Source organism: Ictidomys tridecemlineatus, chromosome 13 (genome assembly GCF_052094955.1).
Source record: "Ictidomys tridecemlineatus isolate mIctTri1 chromosome 13, mIctTri1.hap1, whole genome shotgun sequence".
Classification (NCBI taxonomy): domain Eukaryota; kingdom Metazoa; phylum Chordata; class Mammalia; order Rodentia; family Sciuridae; genus Ictidomys; species Ictidomys tridecemlineatus.
In genome coordinates this window covers 95,669,067-95,688,490 of record NC_135489.1, presented here as the reverse complement: position 1 = coordinate 95,688,490, position 19,424 = coordinate 95,669,067, and the positions used below count along the sequence as shown (strand labels likewise).

At 50.7% G+C, this 19,424-nt stretch overlaps 1 long non-coding RNA gene across 3 annotated transcripts in view; it reads right to left on the bottom strand.

The window, feature by feature from the left end:
* Positions 1-292: 292 nt before the first annotated feature.
* The window catches only part of LOC120885010 (uncharacterized), a 64,394-nt gene continuing 45,262 nt past the window's right edge, over positions 293-19,424 (bottom strand). Inside the window, exons 2-4 of one of the 3 annotated variants that reach the window (XR_013429946.1) lie at positions 19,152-19,222; positions 16,477-16,700; positions 293-10,915 (exon numbers count right to left, since the gene is read on the bottom strand). This is a non-coding gene — a long non-coding RNA (uncharacterized LOC120885010). The remainder of the gene's footprint in view (positions 10,916-16,476; positions 16,701-19,151; positions 19,223-19,424) is intronic. The other 2 variants (XR_013429947.1, XR_013429945.1) reach the window with 2 other exon arrangements.

Here is a 19,424-nt window from a genome sequence, read left to right as displayed (position 1 = left end):
TCAGTCCTAAACAGAACAAGGTCCAAATGAGGAATGCACGGCAACACATTAGGGACCCCACCACCCACCAAAGGAACAGGGGAACACCCCAGCCCTCTGTACTCTACCAACCCTCCAGGACCAGCACAGGCCTCATTTTCTCACCCAAATAACCGCCCTGTGATCCTCCTGCCCATCAAGACGGAAGGAAAACTTCCGGCACCCAGAAAGACCCACAAGGACCCCCCAACAGCCCCCCACCACGCTGAGAGCACATCGTCAGTGTCACTGCGCAATACACGAGCACCACACATTAATAATACAACAGGAGTCTCTTTATTGCACACGACTTGGGGTCACACCATCCTCCCGTCACCATTCAGGTGCTCTGTCCCCCAACAGCCCACCTACGAGGGCCGTCAATCACGGTGTGACCACAGGGGACCCAGCACACTCCGCTCAGTGTGTTCCCTTCTGCAAAGTCGCTAACGTCACAGGAAATGCGCGTCCTTCAGCCTAACAACCCTGATGCCAGCTGACGGTGTCCCCAACATTCAGAGCTTTCACAGGGACAAGGAGACGACCATCACCACTTCCTCTGACACCGACAGGAGCCACGGACCTGCTGATCAGGACCGCGCTGCTCAGGCACCGCACAGGTGCCCCGGAGCCCGGGCGTGGCACAGACTGTAAGGGACACGGACAATGCCCTGCGCCCCTCACTTCCGGGCCACGTGCGGGCGGCCCACGTCCCTGGGGAAGCGAGGCCGGCAGCCGCACTGCCCCGCGAGCCGCAGGGGGCGGTGGACCCGGCAGAGACACACTGCGGACAGGACAGGCTCGCGGGTCCGGTACCTCGGGCCTATGGGACTGAGTCTGGACGCCGCCTCGGGAGCCCTGCTGGCCATTGGGAACCCACCAACCGCGCTCACGCCTGTGCCTTGCCCTGCTGCAGCCCAAACGGACGCTGGAGCCTTTGGATGGCGACCAGAGAACAGGCGCTTCCAGCCAAGCACGTGCGCATGCGCGAGGGGTGCGGGAAGAACACTAGGGGGCGCCCCAAAAGGAGGATGAAGTGGGTCGGGAAGCCTGCGAGGTGTCTCCAGCAAAGCAGCTCCTCCTCCAGAGCCTCTGGGCTGGCCCTTCTTTCAGCCTGAGCGTCTTTAATGACGAAGTGATTTTCACTGTTATGAGTTAGAGACCGCCCTGTGCAGCCCTTGGGAGCTCCCTACCCTGAAGCACTGGCTCCCCATTTGGGCCCAGTGTTTTCACCCCCTTCCCACTAACTCCCTTTGGTTCCTGTTCACTCGTCCAGACATCAGTGTGTGCTTTCCTCCTAGTCCAGCTGCAGGTTCCATTAAAGAATTATAGGTCTGGGTAACACTCTGAAAACCCCATTCCTTGATTTTGCCTACTGAGCACATTATTGCATACGGACAGCCCTCCCACTATATACAGATGCCCACATGTTCTCTTTGACAGTTTTACTCCTGTTTGATGAAGATTTGGCAATGTCGACCAATTTGGGCACACACCAAGTGTATCCTCTTCCTTTTCTACGCCATGGCATATTTTTAGCCTGAACTTTTCAAATGTGTACCATGGATCCCATTGACCCTCAAATACATTGCCAAAAACAAACAGAAAGAATCCTTTGATACTCTTTCTGGAAATGTGGGTAATTCATATCATTACCTTCCAAAGGATAATGTGGAAGTCATGTCCCATGTGATGTTGCCAAGGTCCTCGGACTGAAAACCATTACAGGAGGCAGATAGGGCCTTTAGCCATCCCGCCAATGTTCCTGATGACAAGGACATCCATGTTCACAGTGTTTTTAATTATTTTCCCTTCAGCAATAAATATGAGTTCAGGACTTTACAAGAGTAAAGGTCAGATGGTAGGACAAAAGGACATTTCAATGCTCCTTCCCATGGCCACTTTGCTCAAATTGCATTTGTCCAGTGGTATTATATGAGCAGTTTGAAGCAGTGCAAGACTGATGGGGTAACACTGAAGCTCAGTGGCAAAGCACTGACCAAGAGTATGCAAGGCCCCTGAATTCGACCTTGGTCTAGCAAATAAAGCTTGCTTTGAGAATCTGAACTCCATCAGTCATTATATGAAACAACTAAAACAACTGTGGAATAAAAAGACAGTTTTTCTACACTGCATAATTTATATCACTACTTTAAAAGAAAAGCTCCACGAGCTACTTCATCAATGACATCGATGTGGGGAATAACTACATAAAAAGTGAAAGAAGCTTGTTCTTAGTGCCTGAATATCATGGATTGCCTCCTCCCCCATTCATTGAAAAGACTTCTAATAAGGTGTTGAATATTTCTGAAACACCCAAGAGTCTGATTTACAGACTGGGAATGGGATTAAAAAAAACACTTTATACATAAAATGCAATCCACACCCTTCAGTTTAGAGTAGGGGCCGTTCAGACCCATGACTGTGTGGCTCATGAGAGCCATAGCTCTCACCACTCTGCTGTGCATTTGAGAAACTACTTCAAAATGACCCAGAGGCACACACCACTTGTGGCACCATTGAATTGCCTAAAGGCAACTGGAGGTTCTTCTATACCTGTCAGAGCTCTTGATGGAATGTCTGCCCAGCCCCCGCCAGGCCAGCTGCCCTTGGCCCCTCCCCCTGCAGAATGTCTGGGTCCAACATTCCACTGGGGTTTACATTTAAACTTTGCCCAGCTTGGCTCAGTTGGACCCTGAGAATCTGTTACAGACAGGTCACTCTCTGGATCCTGTACTGACTTTTCCCACTGTGGAGACTGTGAGACACTGTGTCCAGTGTCCTGACCTTTGGAAGGAGGTGAGCCTGGAGGGTCAGGGGCTTGTTATCTGAGGAGCAGTCACCTCCCAAACCCTTGGGAGTTAGAATGGAGTACTTCCCCTGAGGTCAACTCACTGAGCAGAAGTAAGGGAAGGAAAGAGCCTTAGAGGATGCACTTGACATGGCCCAGGAAGCCCCAGGAAGACTGATACTGCTCATGGGGAGGCGGGCTCCTAAGACCCAGGTCCAGGCTACTCAGGGGAAATACATTGGGTCAGCAGAAGGGAGAGAGGCCAAGGGCTTGATTCCTTATACAATGGACACAGGTCACTGCATGGCTTTTTAGGCAGTCCCAGATGGTGTCACAGTGGTGGTCAGTTAGGGCTCCCAGGAGTCAAGATGCTGAGCCCTGTGCCCATTCCTAAGACACAGGGAAGCTGCCTGGGATGTCATTCTGAGGGGATTGACCGAGAGTCTCAGATCATAACTGGGCAGTGGTGAGGAGTGTTCACAGCTAGAAAACTGCCCAGTGGGTCTCATAAATGACCACAGTCGCAGTGTGATATACTCTCTGTGGGTGAGGCTGCAGGTTTCTCCAACTGCCACAGCCCAGGGCACCTTGCCAACTTCCTGCCCAGGAACACTTCTCCTTCCATTCAGCCAGTTGGTGTCCTTGATTCTTGAAGGGCAGGGCACCCAGGAAACCTCAACCAACATAGATTTGGGCCTCTGGGGGGTCTTCTGAATGGTTATCTCTGAGTGTAGGCTCAGCTCCTTGTTTTCAAATCAACAGGAAGACTTTGCTTATCTTCCTGGTTTGGTTGGTACTCCATGAAAAGGGAGCACATGTGGGGTGTTCATTTTCCAGGATCAGGTTTGAAGATGACTGGGTTCTCATGAAGACAGGAAGGAGAGTGGCACACAGTTAGGAAGGGTCCCCACACGTATTGTCATTGGAACTTAGGCAGGTGTCCTGATTAATATGTGCAAGTGTTGAAGTGTGGTGCACCTCCCATCCCTTGACTATACTCTGCAGAACGTCCTGGTGGACAGGGATGTGCTCCAAACAACCTTGCCACAGGTAGCAGCTGGCACAGGCCTGATCCTCTGTGACACTTTCCTTCCATTTATTGGGAGCTCAAAGGAAAAGGACCTCAGAATGACTCCAATTCCCAGGCCCAATAAAAACATGACAGTGGCCGTGAAAATCTCTGAAGAGCCGCACTGCTCATAATCCCACCACCTCCCATGATCCTCAGAAGCTGTTGCTGGTCATTCCAGGAGAGGATTTGGGGAGCTCAGTGTCTATCACATAGACCTCTTCCCTGTGTCATAGCAGGAACCAGTGAACACTGGGGACACAGCTGGCCAGAATCTGTCCCCCCACAGTGTTTGCTGTGGGAAGTGCTGGGAGAGGCACCCACATGCTGGGCGGGGGAACTTCAGGATTCCTCAGCCTCTAGCTAGGCAGAGATCTTAATCAGGTGTTTCTCGTTTGTGTGTGGAAGACTAGGAAAGAAGTGTAGGGGTACACAAGGAGTATTAGCAAATGGAAGGCTGAGGAGGTGGTGGGGCAATAACTTTAGAACCCGTCACCTTCACAAACGACCCTGGAGTACCTGTATCTGCCCTCGAGAAGATCCCTTTCCTGTTGGCGAGCATGGGAGGGGCATGGTGCCACTGAGCAGAGTCACATTGATCCATTTCTAGGGAGTCACCTAGGAGGCCAATGGATTGTCTGCCAAGGATACACAAGGGTCCTCTCAGAGGCAGGGAAAGCTGAGGTGCCACAGTCCACTGACAGCCTTCAGGGAGCCCTGGTGTACTGGGAACCAGTTTTCTCAGGGTAGAACTATGACAAAGGGAACACAGCATGAAATTCACTCAGGGACAATTGCAAACTGCACAATGTCCCTGCACACAGGGCCTTGAGTTGTGAGCATTTGTCCTCAGATTCACACTGAGTAAGAAACTGGGAGCCTCAGTCCTGCTGCCATTCCCCCGCCTCCATTCTCCCCTTTCTTTGCCTCCACAGCATCTGAATTCCAGAGACCAGGCATGAACTTCAATCCTGGTGCCCACATGTCTGCGTTCAGGGGCCTGCCCATTCTTCCAGCTGCCCCTGTGCCAACACACCAGCCGTTCTGGGAGCCGCCCCTGGCACCACGGGTGACTGCACCCATCTCCCAGGCTAACCCTCTGGTGCTGTCCGCTTACCCTGGACAAATCTATGTGCCAGGGCTGTCCACCCTTGGACAACGTGGGCCACAACTGAGGCCAGCAGGGCCCTCTCATATTCAGAACATTGCCCACACTCAGGCACCCCTCAACTGGGGGGCCCCAGGGGCCTTCTGTGGGGGTGTGGAGCAGCCTGCTCCATTCCTCGTGGCACCTTCTGGTGTAAGGACCACTGTGCCTGCCTCAGCAAGTGGGGGGATCCAGAACTATGGGATCCACTAGCACCTGGGCCTTCGCCCTCCAGCACCTCGGCCATTTGCCCAGCTGGCCCCCATCATGTTCCCAATGAATGCGCGCCAGTGGCCAGGTACAGTGTATGGGGCAGGTGCACCACCCATGTTCCCAGCTGCGGAGGTGCCACCAGAGGACTCTGGTGGACATTCCAGCGTCTATGAGAACTTCCGGCGCTGGCAGCGCTTCAAGACCCTGGTCCGCAGGCACCTTCCTCAGACTCCTGATGTGGAAGCATTTTCCTGCTTCCTCATGTGAGTGTTCTCCTCAGGCTCCCCCTTGAGCTCTGTGAGGAGGAAGAGCGTGGGTTGGAGAGAGGAGGCTGGGATGTAGGGGAACTGGAAGAGAGGTCCTGAGGGTGAGGAGACAAGCTGAGACCCTTACAGTCCCAGATGTATCCCCTCACACCAGGGAATGAAATGTGCCTTATGTCAGGTGCCCATCACAGGCCTGTGAGGGCAGGAAATCTTTGTTTCCAATGATCATCACCATCACAGGAGGACTCAAGGTCAGAGGAGGTTCCTGGGGTAATGTGGGCCAGGAACTGGAGTTGGCTGTCTGACTCCACATAATGCTCCCTCCCCCAGTCATTTCACCTTCCACCATAGACCTGATTGTTCCTGGCACAGAGCACATCCCAACCACAAGTGAGCTTAGGGGTGCTGGCCCCTAGACAGAACTCTAAGGATACCCACACACATTGTCGTGATCTCCTGATTGGGACCCGCTGGTGATGTCACACTCAAGGGGATGCTGTCTTTGGACACTACATGGGCATGTTCATCTTTCCCCAGTTTGTAACTGTGCTCCCAGGCCATTCTGTGCACGGTCTTAGTCAGCCTGGGCCACCATACAGGATGCTGTGGAACACGTGGACACACACACAGGCAGGCATTCCTTTCTCACAGTCCTGGAGTCAGGATTCCCAGGTAGCGGGCACCTGACCTAAAGTCCCATGAACGCGCTCTTCTCCTTGCTGGGAAGACAGCTGGCTCACCTGTGTCCTCCCATGACTGACATCTCTTCAGTGTCTCCTCCTTCTCCAGGAAGAACACCAATGCCCCCATGAAGCACCACCCTCAGGGTCTCATCTAACCCTCTAAGCACTAAAGCCAGGCTCCAGATCCCATCACACTGGGGTTAGGGCTTCACCAGGTGAATGTGGGAGGATAACCACATTCAGCACCTAGGACAGCACATCATAGAGGAATCCAAGCACAATCATGCTGGTCAATGCAGCCCTTGGTGTTCAGGTTGGCATGAGTGTCCTGGAGTCCAATGTCAATACTTTGAGGTGCACATGACTGGGAAGTAGTAATAAAGTTAGGAAGGTATGTTGGTCTGCCGATGAAGGAGGGTGACCTTGTGGACACTGATCCTGATGAATTCCAGCCCAGTGCTTCGGTCTCTGTCCCGACGGGAGCCCACCATGACCATGGAAGAGGGCCTGCGGAAGGGTTGGAAGGAATGGCAGCGCACCAGCAACTTTGAACGGATGGTCTTCTATGAGACCTCACAAAAGTGAGCTAGCTTCCGGGGCCCAGAATCTAGGTGGGAATCCAGGGTTTGCACAGCAGGGTGGGTAGGGCATGTCACCTACCTATGTGTTGGCTCTGAGGCGTCTAGCTCTCCAAATTGCAGCTCCTTCTAGCTGAAGCGCTGGACATCCTCTCTGCAACAATCCCAGAATCTCCAGCCTCAATGTTTGTGATTCCAACTGTGTCTTGAGGTTCAGGGTCCCAATGAGGAGGAGAAAGCAGTCCAGCCACACTGACTCCTTCTCCTTTGTTGTCTGGGCAGAGGTAAAGTGTTCCACTAGCCTCACACACACCACCTGCCCGGGAACTGGCACCTCTTTACAGAGTGGGGACTACTGGAGCTCATGAAAGTGGTATGCGTTCAAGCCAATGTGCCAAAAGGGGGTGGCAGTGAAGAGTGCATGGTCAGGGGCATCCAGAACCTCAGATGCCCTAGGACAGGTCTGCCATCTTTACTGCCTTTGCTCTATGAAATCCCAGACATTCCAACAAGTGAAAGGAAGAAAAAGAACCAGCCCTCCGAGGAAGCAACCCAATGTTCTCAGTTTAGCTTCCACCTCCACATGACCCCTCCTGTGCCTTTCTTTCCCAGGTGACCCTTCCAAGGCTCAAGGTCCCAGCCTCAGCATCCCTTAATTGGGCCAGGACCCTCATATACATCATTTCCCTGACCAGTTTCTGGAACTTGCCTGATCCATGTGGTTCCTGGCAGGGACAGGGGAAACAAGGGTCACCTAGGGGCTATGCCGCGTCACTCAGAGCTCATTCCCTTCAGGTGCTGGCTGATGTGGTGTTCCCTCAGAACGGCCATTCCTCCTATGTAGCAGCTCCCTCCTGGGCTGGCCTGGCCCACTTCAGGACACAGATCCATATCTCTGCCCCCAGCTCCTCCCTGGTATGGGGCTAGCACCTGCCTGCTATGGCTGACCTGCTTCTCAGCTCAGCCTGTGCCTCCCTTGCCCACCAAGGTTCATGGAGTTTGAGGCTGCGGAGGAGATGGAGGATCCAAGGATGCAGTTGACAGGGGTTTTCCAGTGCCGACCTCCTCCTGTACCTCCAATGCTGCACCTTTCAAAGCCGCCAGTCCTGGAGGCTTTCCAACGCCCAGGTAGGGTTTCCTCTTTCCCACAGGAGCCCACGACAGTCTCTGAATGGTGACAACAAAGGCTAAGGCAAGTTGTGGTCTCAAATAAGACCTTTTCCTCAGTGTGGGGGATTTGGTCTTAAAGCAGAACAGCACCTAGCCCCTGAGGTCCCTGCCACCCAGTCTAAACTGCGTATTCACCCTTACAAGTACACAGCTCCTTTGTCTCCTTGTCTGTCCAAAGAACACACATATCATCTGCCCAGGACTTGGGTCCTGGAGGGTAGAGTACATGGAATATCAGTCTCTCTAAATGTCCTCCCGCTAGACTCTCCTAGATGGCGCATCTGGTGCACTGTTATATCCCTCAGGTCCTAGGTCAGGTTGCCTCATGCATGGCATGCCAGGTTAGGTCCACTGAGCCTTGCCTACTACCCAGTGTTTGGGATGAACATGGATCCCTCATTCATGCACCACTCTGGTCCTCCCTGTCCTAGGGTGCACCTCCAGAGAGACCAACCCCAAAGTACAGCCCGCCTGCTCATTAACAGCCAAACCAAAGGCACCAGAGACCAAGGTGCCTGAGACAAAGGCACGCAAGACCAAGGCGCGCAAGAACAAGGTCGTCAAGACTAAAGGGCCTGAGACCAAGGCGCCTGAGGAGATCCCACCTGAAGCCATCCAAGAGTACATGGACATCATGGATGAGCTATTTGGGCCTACCACCTTTCCCACATGGGAGCCCTCCCACTTGTCCACAGAAGAGCTTGCTGAGATCTTGGGAGAGGAAGGACTGGAGCATCAGCCAATAGAGGATTTATACCCAGACTCAAGTCTCCTGAGCTACGTTGATAAGGACTTTATCAACAAGGTGGCTGCGCCTACAATCTTGGTGTAGTCAATGTTGCAAAACTCATGGAATTGATCATCTAGCACAGATTCTCAGCAGAATTTCTGTGTGTGGGAAGGGGTGTGTGCATGCACACACGTGTGCCCTCTTCTAAATGTTTGTAGCACGTTGTTGGGCTATAATAGCCCCATGGTGTAATGAGAATGGGATCATCATTGCTTCCTGTTTCTACTAGAAGTCTTCCTGACTTGGGGCTATTTACTCCCAAGGTCACTCACACTCTCTTCCTTCTCATCCCAGGCAGAGAACATAATTCACTCCCGCTTCCTGGAAGAAATACTTTCCTCTGAACCATATATCGATATCTTGTCCTTAACAAAAGAGTTGGACCAGGAGGAAGGACTCACGCCTGACCAGGTAGAGAGGGAAGGAGGATCCCCAGTAGAACAGGTAGGAGGTACACGGGTTATACTCCTCACAAACAATGGCAGGAACACCAGGGGTTGGGGAGAAAGAAAAGATAGAGATGAGAAAGGGGCACCACAGAGAACTATGGAGGTAGATAAACCAGGGTTATGGGACGAGGAGAAAGACACCAAGTGGATAAGGCAGAGAGCAACACTGGCCAGCTAGGAGACAAAGGGACACAAATAGACAAGAAAGGGAGTGGCCACAAGTGGACAGAGGATCAAGGGATAGCACGTAGATGAGGAAGGCACAGGACCCTAGTCATGTGGCCCACAGGATGTCATCTGTCCCTATCCTACTTATGATACATGTTTCCTTGAGTGACTTCACAGGACACAGGATGTAGAAGGGAAAGGAAGGAGACAGAAGATTCATGGATGGGTTCAGGGCATCAAGAAGAAAGCCCAGGAGGGTGGCCAGCAGAGACTCAGTCTGTCCCTTCACTTCCCACCTCCCATAGAAATGATTGTCCCAGTCCCTGTGGCCCATGTCATGCATGTAGAAGAGTTGGCCAGTGCCCATATTCTCCTTCAGCTTGTGAAGAAGCAGCTCTGCAGGGGCCTCAAGGTCATGGTATGTCCCAACAGGACTCAAGAGCTTCCCAGGCACCTGCCAACCAAGGTGCAGAGAAGCGGAAGCATCACACTGATCAAGGGGCCAGCATGGAGGACTGGTCCACAGAGGTGGCTTCCCAGGTCATGAAGAGGCGCAGGGCCATGGAGCCAGAGTTGCTGGGATCGAAGGACACTGCTGTCCTCCAAGGCCGTCGCGGGTCATCCTCGTTGGGGACCATCCACTCCAACCATCCTCCCCATAATTGCAGATCCTCCTCCTTAAACCTGGGGAACAAAGGCGTAGTGGGTCCCAGAAAAGCCACTTCTGCTGGGGGGCCACATAAGACAGCCAATGGCTGCAGTGTGGACGATGACCTCCAAAGCCTGGATTTCCTCCTTATCTCCCAGCACCGCCTGCTGCCCTGGGGACTGTCCCAGAGCCAGGCCCCTCCAATAGAAACCCTGTGCTCAGGAGACCAAGCACTCCAGGCCCCATCCCCCAAGAGGGGACGCCTCAGCTCCCACCCTCCTCCAGGTGCCAGGACCATGAAGAGCGCTCTCACTGGACGCTCATGCAATGTGGAAAAGGTGCCCTGCACTGGGCCTCCCCTCCAGGTCATTGGAGGGCAAGGTGTGGACCTGGAGCTAGGTGGAACCTCACGGCCTCAGAAGAGAAAGTGTGTGTCATCTGGCAACCAGAAGAAGAGGCCCTGAGGACAGCAGTGTTGGCCGGTGGCCTCTGGGGTGGCTGCCCCTCAGGCAAGATCTCACCTTTGCTTCATTCTACACCAGAAGGGCCAAAGGTCTTCAGCTTGTGAAGACCTTCTTCCCCACACAGCGCAGTTCCTGCAGGTTCTCGGGGAAAATGTAGAGGGTGGGAGGGTACTTGGAATGTAAAAAGAGGGCAGGTGGGGGGCAGAAGGGAGGGTACTGAGAGGGGAGGGTCACCATGTTCAAGCCTTGGTGGGAAGCTGTACCCTGGTGGACTGTCAGTTATAATAAAGGCAGTTTGGTAGTAAACATCTTCTGCAGCTGCTGCCTTCTGCCATGTGGTCTGTGCACGTCGATGCAGTGAGAACTGAGAGGAGATAACTCAGGTTGCCAGGACCCAAGGCACACAAGCATCCATCAGCTGGGAATTGTTTGCAGATTTATAGTGGTTCTTCCTCCAATCCTAGGGGAAAACAGACAAGTGCTCAAAACCCTAATCATCACATCATTGAAAAGGCCTCTCTTGGTTTAAAGAATCTTTTCTCAGCATCCCTTCATGATCTGTGTCCCTTAAACATCTCTCTTACCAATTGTCTGAGGGCTAGACATGAAGAGGAATCACAAAGAGGCAAAGCACATTTTCCTTTGTGGTGTAGCTCTGGGATCTGAGGACTGACATGTGGCTCCCAGACCATAGTGTTAGTGCCCTGTCACTGAATGTCATCAAACCCCAGCTCCTAGTGGCAGCACTTCTCCTGTTGCTTTCCTGGGGACAGTAGCCAGCCACTTCCAAAAATGCCCTGGAACTCATCTGACAGACCTAGCAGCTCCTGTAGCTCGGCACTGCTCTGGGTCGCTCTCTGTGCTGGCCACCTTAAGGGTGACCTACCCAGTTTGCCAGTTTTCATTGCAACCAACTTGACCTGCTCCATTTGAGATGAGAGTCTGAATCTACAAACTCTACCCATCCCTAAGAGCCTTCATTAGGACTCATGCTGCAGCAGAATGGGAAGAGGTACAGATCACGAAGGGATGCACAGCCACTGTTGGCATAAGGAGATGGGGAAACAAATTTATTTGAATTAAAAAATGGGCTCAAGCATGCAGTGTCCTTGCAGATATCCTTGCAGATAGCCATGCATAAGCATGGTTAGGGGAAGGACCCCTTGCTCTCCAGGCAAGAAGTGTAATCATCTGGGGAGGACCTGCTATGGAAGCAAAAGGCTCCAAGTGACCATGAGGCATTTGTGGCAGCCATGGCCATCACAGACAGGGGCATGCTTTTTTATAACATGCCTCTTGAGATCGTTGGTCCCTCCTGTGTCCTTTGGAAGGAGAGTCACTTTGGAGCCTTCAGTCCCCTGTGCCATTAACCAGGTTTCTGGCAATAAGCCTGGAAACAGTGGTTTTGTCTTTTTTCTTAGACAGCTTCTTTCTCCTCTCCTGAATGATCATGGACAGTTTGCTTGGACTGATCCCCAGCATGGCCATGGTCTTCCTGTGTAGGTGGCCTGAGGAGAGATCATGGCCTTCCTCCCACCCTCACACCCCCTCTACAGTCCTGACCATGAACTCCCTGGGGACCCAGCAGCCTGGAGGCTCTGACTGCATCCCAAGGCAGAACCACCACTGACATAGCTCTGACCCTCCCTAGTGTCATTCCTGCCCTGACCACAGCCTGACCTGTGTTCCTTGTGTCGTTCCCAAATGTAATCAAGTTCTCCTACAAACCAATGAGAAAAAGAAACTGAGGCTACCCAACATGGTTTGCCCGTTTACAAAACCAGGAAATTTGCAAAGGAGAATGCTTTAATTACAAGGAGGCCAAAGTTTAGTGCTCCTGATGAGATAAGAGCTGGGGTGAGTTCTGACATGCACAAAAGGGATCAGATATGATGTAGTTTGTGGTCTGTTGTGTGTAATCAAACACCATGGTTCTTCATAGGACACAGGTTCCATGGCTTTCACAGACAGGGACACAATGTTTTCTCAAGTATTGCTTGACAACTTTGAGCCCTCCTGTCTCATTTGGATGGAGAACTGCTTTGGAGGCTTCAGGCCCCTGTGCCATTAAACAGGTTTCTAGACGTAATTCTGGAAACAGTATGTGTTTAGACAGCTTTTTTCTCCTCCCCTGAATGATGTTGGTCAGTGAGGATGAACAAAACCCCAGCATGGCCATGGTCTTCCTCAACAGATGGCTTGATGAGAGGAGAAGAAGTCACAGCACACTATGGAGTCATCAACGTACACCACCAGGACGCACTCCCTCCATTAATGAAAAGCTTCCTGACAGTGACCAGAGGGACTGGGCCCTTGTGGTCCCCCTTTGGTAGCTGTACCCTTATTGAAACTCCGTTTAAAAACCTGATCTCTGTGCACTGGCCGCACTGATCAGAGTCTCCTGTTTCCTGGGGTCTTGGCCAGACTGTGGCATGCTGGCCAAACATCTGAGGCATTGTCTGCTAACATCTCACTATTTTGCTGCAGGTCATTACAAAATAACTTTAGGAAGGCATTTACATAACTCACATCACCCACCAAATATTAAAATTCTAACTTCTAATATCGAGGGGTCTGCAAGAATATCATCTCACCATTCAACTTTGACCAGATGGTCTATGAAATGGCAGAATAGTGGGTCAGACACCTGGGGCTTGGCCTAAGTGCTAGGGAATATGGGCTACATAGCTGGCCCAGGTGGGCATTGTAACCCATACCCAGCCAGGATGGGCATCTGCTACCACAGGTAAAACCACTGAACACCTTGCTCTCCAAGCATTTGTTCCCTCTACCTGGAAGGCTGGACACTCTCTAATAGTCCTGGAAGGTCTGGCCTCAACGTTCTTATTCCACCACTGCCTAGAGGTTCAGGTTAGGGTGTGGGTAAGTAACCAGCCAAGCTCAGGGGGTCTACTTGAGCAGTGAGGGCTGTCCACAGGGTACAAGTTTCACTAGCTTGGTGTTGGCCAAACACCTGGGAAATAAGCCGTCTTACAACATATGGATCACCCTTGCTCACGAAAGATGCCACAATTATACCCTGATGTTCCAGAAGAGATTTGGAATTTGAAAAATATGACCATGGAAAGCCAATGCCTCACATGCCCTGAGAACACACCTCTGGCCTCCTAATCCATGTAATTCTCACCATTCAAACAAAAAAATGAAATATAGCCCTCTTTGTAAGCAACCCAAAATACTTTAGGCATAGCTTCTACTTTCTTATGACCTCTCCTGAGTCCTGTGCCCTTGGTCCTTCTTCTATGGTATACAGTCCTAACCACACCATTCATAAAGAGAGAAGATTCATAGTGTTCTCTGACATAAAACTTATCTTTGACCAGATGCAGATGATTGGCTTTTCTGTGTGGTTCCTGCAGGGACATGAGAAGCCTGGAATAAGGGGATGAAAGGATACATAAAGGAATTGCCTGGTTTACTAAAACCCACATGGTTCAGTTCAGGTGATAAGTGATGCTGGGTGTGCCTAGAACTGCTTCTGCATTTGAATTTCATCCCTCCTAGGACTGGACCAGCCCATGTCCAATCACTGCTACCCATCCCTGAGACAAGCTCCTCATTGGTAAGAAGCTACAGCTTGGATTTTCCAATGACTAATCCTTGTTTTTAATAATTCTACACCTTGCTTACCTGCCAGGTTTGTGGAGTATGAGACTGTGGAAATGCAGGATCCAAAGCTTCAGTTGATGATGGATTCCAGCATCAGACACTTCTAATCCCAAAGAGGAGGGATTATCTATCTAACTTCCACATTCTCTAGTCTTTGAGATTGTGCAGCAAGATAGAGCTAAATGCATTCCCAGAGGAATTGATGATTTAAAAAAGGTGACAATGGAGTCTACTGTCCCACATGTGAACATTTTGTTCAGGATAGGGCACTCGTCTTAAAAGAAGAACAGCCCCCAGGCATTTGGGATTCCAGCTGCCCTTGGATTTGAAGTGGATATAGCCTAGTCCAAGTTGCTATCTTCTCTCCCCCTGGCTAGGAAAAGAGTCAACACACCATCTACCTAGGACATGAGTCTGTGTGGCCCAAGTATATCAAATATTGGTATCTCAAAATGTCATCCCACATGACACACTGTCCCACTGTTTCAGAGTCTCCACTCATGGGTCCTGATGTCAGAATGTGCAGGGCCATCCTGGACCAGAGTATGTCCCTTGAACACAGCTGGAACCACTGTGTATGCACCATCCTCTTACCCTCTGTCCTAGTTTGCACCTCCAGAAAGGCTGGCCCTTAGGCTCACCCACCAGAAGTCTAATGCTGCTGATATCCAGAGACCAAGGTGCCTGACTAGATCTCACTTGAAGCCATAATGGTATATATGGACATTGAACATCTGGTGGGGTCTCCCAACTTCACCATGAGGAAAGCCCCACATTTGGCCATGGAGAAGTCCATGGGAAACTTGGAAGAGAATGAAATTGAGTGACATCTAAAAGGGGACAACTTGTACCAAGAACCAAATCTCCTGCTCTACATTGATGAGCTGTGCTCCAAGAGGACTTTGTCACCAAGGTGGACTAGGGTGGGAACCCAGGTCTATAAGACTTTGGGAAAGCCACCCCAGACTCATGGAATTATCCTTCATTCTTCAGATTCTCGGCACTGGGTGTCTGTTGGGTGGGGTAGCTATTGGTCTTGATTTAACAACCCCATGGTGTGAACCAGGAAGACATCATCAATGCCTCCATTAAATACCAGAGGTATCCTTGACTTGGTCTCACTTCCTACCAAGGCCACATACAATCTCTTCTCCTCCAAGTGGAGGCATTATGTACCACACCCTCACTACTTGGAAGTATTTCTTTCTGTAGGACTACACATGGATATCTTGATTCTAACCAAAAAGATGGCAGGAGGAAGGTCTCACCCAGCAGAGTGACCAGCAAAACCTCAGTCTGACACCAAGACAGGTGACACCTCCCATTCATATTTACACATGCCCCCCTAGTCCCTCTGTCTCCCCTCATGCCCACTGCAGACTGGGAAAGTGCCATTTCCCTTCTGCAGCTGAGGGAAAATCACCCACTGCCCTCAAAGAAGAAATGATCCGTGTAGTTACCCCAAAGTTATGTTGTGCCCTGAATAAGGTGCTTCTAAATCAGCTGCCAGCCAAGGTGTAGGGGACATAGTGATAGCACTGGATATGAGGCCTAAATGGAGATCTGTCCCACCATGGGTCACCTCATAGGAAATTAAGAGATGCAGAGTCACACAACCCGAGGTCCTATAAAGGAGCACACTGGTATCTTCCTGCACTGTCGTGAGTCTTCCTCAATGGGTGCCATCCAGTCTTTAAGCCTCCCTTGGACTACAGAGTCTCTTCCCTAAGTTTGTGACACAAAAGGGCAGTGGGTCCCAGGAGAACTTCTCTTTTAGAGAGAGCCACATGGGAAAGCAGAGGTGTTTAGCAAGGATGACCAAGACCCTCCATGTCACGGGCATCCTCCTGGCTTCCCAGCACCTTCTGTTGTCCTGTGAACTGTCCCAAACCAGGGGCCTCACACAGACCCCTTCATCCCTGGAGACTGAGCACCGCTGGCCCCTCAGCCCCAAAGAGGAGTCCTCAGCCAATATCCCCCTCTGATGCCAATCTAGGAAGTGAGCTACAGGTTGACACTCAACCCATGTAAGAAAAAACGCCCTATTCTGAGTCTCATCTCCAGGTCTCTGGAGAGTAACATGTGGCTCTGCTGCTGATTCCTACTGCCCAGCATCTGAGAGGAAGTGTCAGTCATCAGACCCTAGGGAAACAAGAAGAGGCATTGAAGACAGCAGGGTAGGTGTTTGGTATCTGGTGTGTCCACCCCTCAGGTAGGGTCTTGGGGAGATCTCACTCTCCCCACATCCTGCAACACAAGGGGCAAAGATCCTTGTCACTCAGGACTGATCCTGCTAGTCCTCACAAAAAGGAGGGCAAGGGGAGGGCACTGGGAATGTAGGAGGAAGGCAAAAGGTGGGTACTAGGATGGGAGAGGGAGAGAGGCGCATACCTGGGGCAAAGCTATACATCGTGGGACTTGACTGTCAGAATGAAGAACAATAGTTTAGTAGGAACATGTTCTCATGGCTGCTGCCTTCTGCGATAGAGTCTGTGCTACTCTGTGTGTGGGGTGAGGACTGAAAGGAGGAGGTATCTGCAGATTCCATTCCTCAGGGTGCACAGGTTCAGGGCCAAGCCCTTGCCTCCATATTTAGCCTACACCTTCCACTGATCCTGGAAGAAAAACAGATCAAAAGCTTAACAGAAACCCAGTCATCACCTGGGTCATACCTTTGACCTGATGCTGATGCTTGGCTTTTCTGTGTGGTTCAGGGCAGGGACATGAGAAGCCTGGAATAAGGGGATGGGAGGATACATAAAGGAATGTGCCTGGTTCACTAAGGCCCACATGGTTCAGTTCAGGTGCTAAGTGATGTTGGGTGTGCCTAGAACTGCTTTACATTTGGATTTGATCCCTCCTGGGACTGGATCAGGAGGTCCTGTTCACGTGACCTCAGTTAATTTAAGGGGCCTTCTCTACACATCCTCTCATTAATGGGGTCCCTTAAACGTCTGTTACCAACTGGCTGAGGGTTCATGCATCCACCTGGAGAGCAACCACAAAGAGGCAGAGTGCACCTCCCTTAGTGTTGGCAGCTCTGAGTGTCAAGGGACAGTGTCTCTCATATCTTAGAAATCACAGCCCTGAGAGTGAATGCCAGTGACCCCAGCTCCTAGTCCTAGCAGCTCTGCCACTGTGTTCCTGACAGGAGGAGCCAGCAGCTACTGACAGTTCCCTGGAACTCTTTCAACAGCCAGACCTAGCAGCTCTTAGCAGCTCTCCATTGCGCTCTGTCATTCCCTTTCATAACTGCCCTCAGGGTGAGCTGACCAGGCTGCTTTCACTGCCAGCAGCCTTTAAAGTGACCAGTTCTTAGTGCAACCAGCTCCACCTGCTCTACTTGAGGTAAAAGGCTTGAGTAGGTTATATGTACCCATCTACTTTAGGCCTCACTAGGAGTTATGCTGCACCACAGGGGAAGTGGTACAGGCACTTTTTGCATACGGAGATGGGGAAGGAAGCACATTTCCCGTTTTAAAAAAGAAAAGGTGGTCTCAAGCACATACAGTATCCTTCCAGATAACCATGGGTCTTCTCTGAGATATGGAAAGAGAAGAGGCTCCTAATCAGACAAGGAACAGCTGAAGCCATTCAAAATGGTGGTATCATCAAGAGACGTCTAGAATAGACCTGTGACCAAAGAAACATCTGTGTGGTAGTGACATAATTGGGGTTGACATGGATGCCAAAGACATGGAAGACAATTTTTCTTTTCTTTCCTTTCCTTTTCATTTTTTCTTTTTTGGCAGTACTTGGGATTGAACTCAGGATGTCACACATGGTAGGTGAGGAGTTTATCATTGACCCATAACCACAGTCCACTAAATTTTTCTTAGATGCCTCATGGACAGTGTTGTCTCTTTCTCTTCTGTCTCATTTAGAAGGAGAGCTGCTTTGGAGCCTTCAGTCTTCTGAAGCATTTTCTATCATTGGCCATGAAGATCACATTCTTCATAGATAGCTGTTTTCTGATCCTGTGAAAGAGGCTAGATAGCCAGGCTGGACAAGTATTCAGCATGGCCGAGGCCTTCCTGCATAGGTGAACAAGGCTTGGTTTCTAGTGGAAGAAGTCATGGCACCCTTCGCAACTTCAACTAACAACATAATCAAGACACACTCCTCCTATTATCATGACTCCTCAGATGCCAAGCCAGACAGTCATCCTGCTGCTCACTACCAACAAGTTCCAGCAAACAGGGGAGTGATGGACCACATAAGTTGGAACATCAGTCAGCAATGAGATGAGCTGGGGCCAGCTGATCCATCACCCTGCAAGAGCCCCGCCTGCACACATGGGTGATGCCCACTGCAGAAGCACACTCCACACAGCCCTGCAGTTCAGACACACTATGAGCATGCACAATTCAATGAACTGAAGCTCAGGCTTCCCAAAGCATACAGGAAAACCAGAGTGGGATTTGGGGATAACCAATAGTGTTACTGCTTTTCCAAACCCTAATTTTCCTAAATTGAGACCAGTAGCTTTAGTATGATTCCAAAGCTTAATCAGCATAAATGGGAACACAACACAGTGACCCAAGGGTAATATAAACCCCTACACTAGCACTCTCGGGCAGAGAAAGCCTGCTATCAGGTCCCCTCTTGCACTGCAAGGATTCTCTTCCTGTTCTTCAATAAATCCTACCATGAAACTCACTCTTCCTAGTCTGCAGAGTTCATTCTTTGAATTTGCAAGAAAGATCCCAGGAAGAAGGAATTGATGGTGAGCCACTGGTTCTGCATTAACATAGAAGGGTATAACCCACCACTTCTTAGCTGCAGAGATCTGCACCTTACACAGACTTCACCTGCCAGCAGAAGCAGAAAACCCCCAGTGTTCCCTGCTAACAGAAGTAGAGAATCAAGTTTCATCTTTCTGTGCCCAACCTGGAGCTTCTTGGGAAGGTTGAGTGAACCAGACTAACAAACTATCTCCCCATCTTTTTTTCTGGAGTTCTATAATCCCTTTTAGAAAGCTCTCTTTCAAAACTAATGGACGCCTATTACCCACTTAAAATCCAGTAATGTAGCTGTTGGTCTAAAGCCACAGGTGACAGACTTACTGGAGGAGGCTTGTTCAATCCCTTTCGTCACTAAGGGAGGAACGTTGGTCAAGCTCAGCTTCAGCTTCTCTCTGTGGAACACAACCAGGTCAGTAGATCAGTTAAGTGTCTGCTTCTTTCTTCCACTTTCAGACTGACTGGACCCAATGGTGGAGGAGTCCCTCACCGGTGTATTTTGGATCCTAACACAAAGTCTTAGTCTCATACAAGGTCTTTGAAAAAGAGGTAACACACAAATCCCCAGAGAATGAGCCAGGTGGTCTATTTATCCTC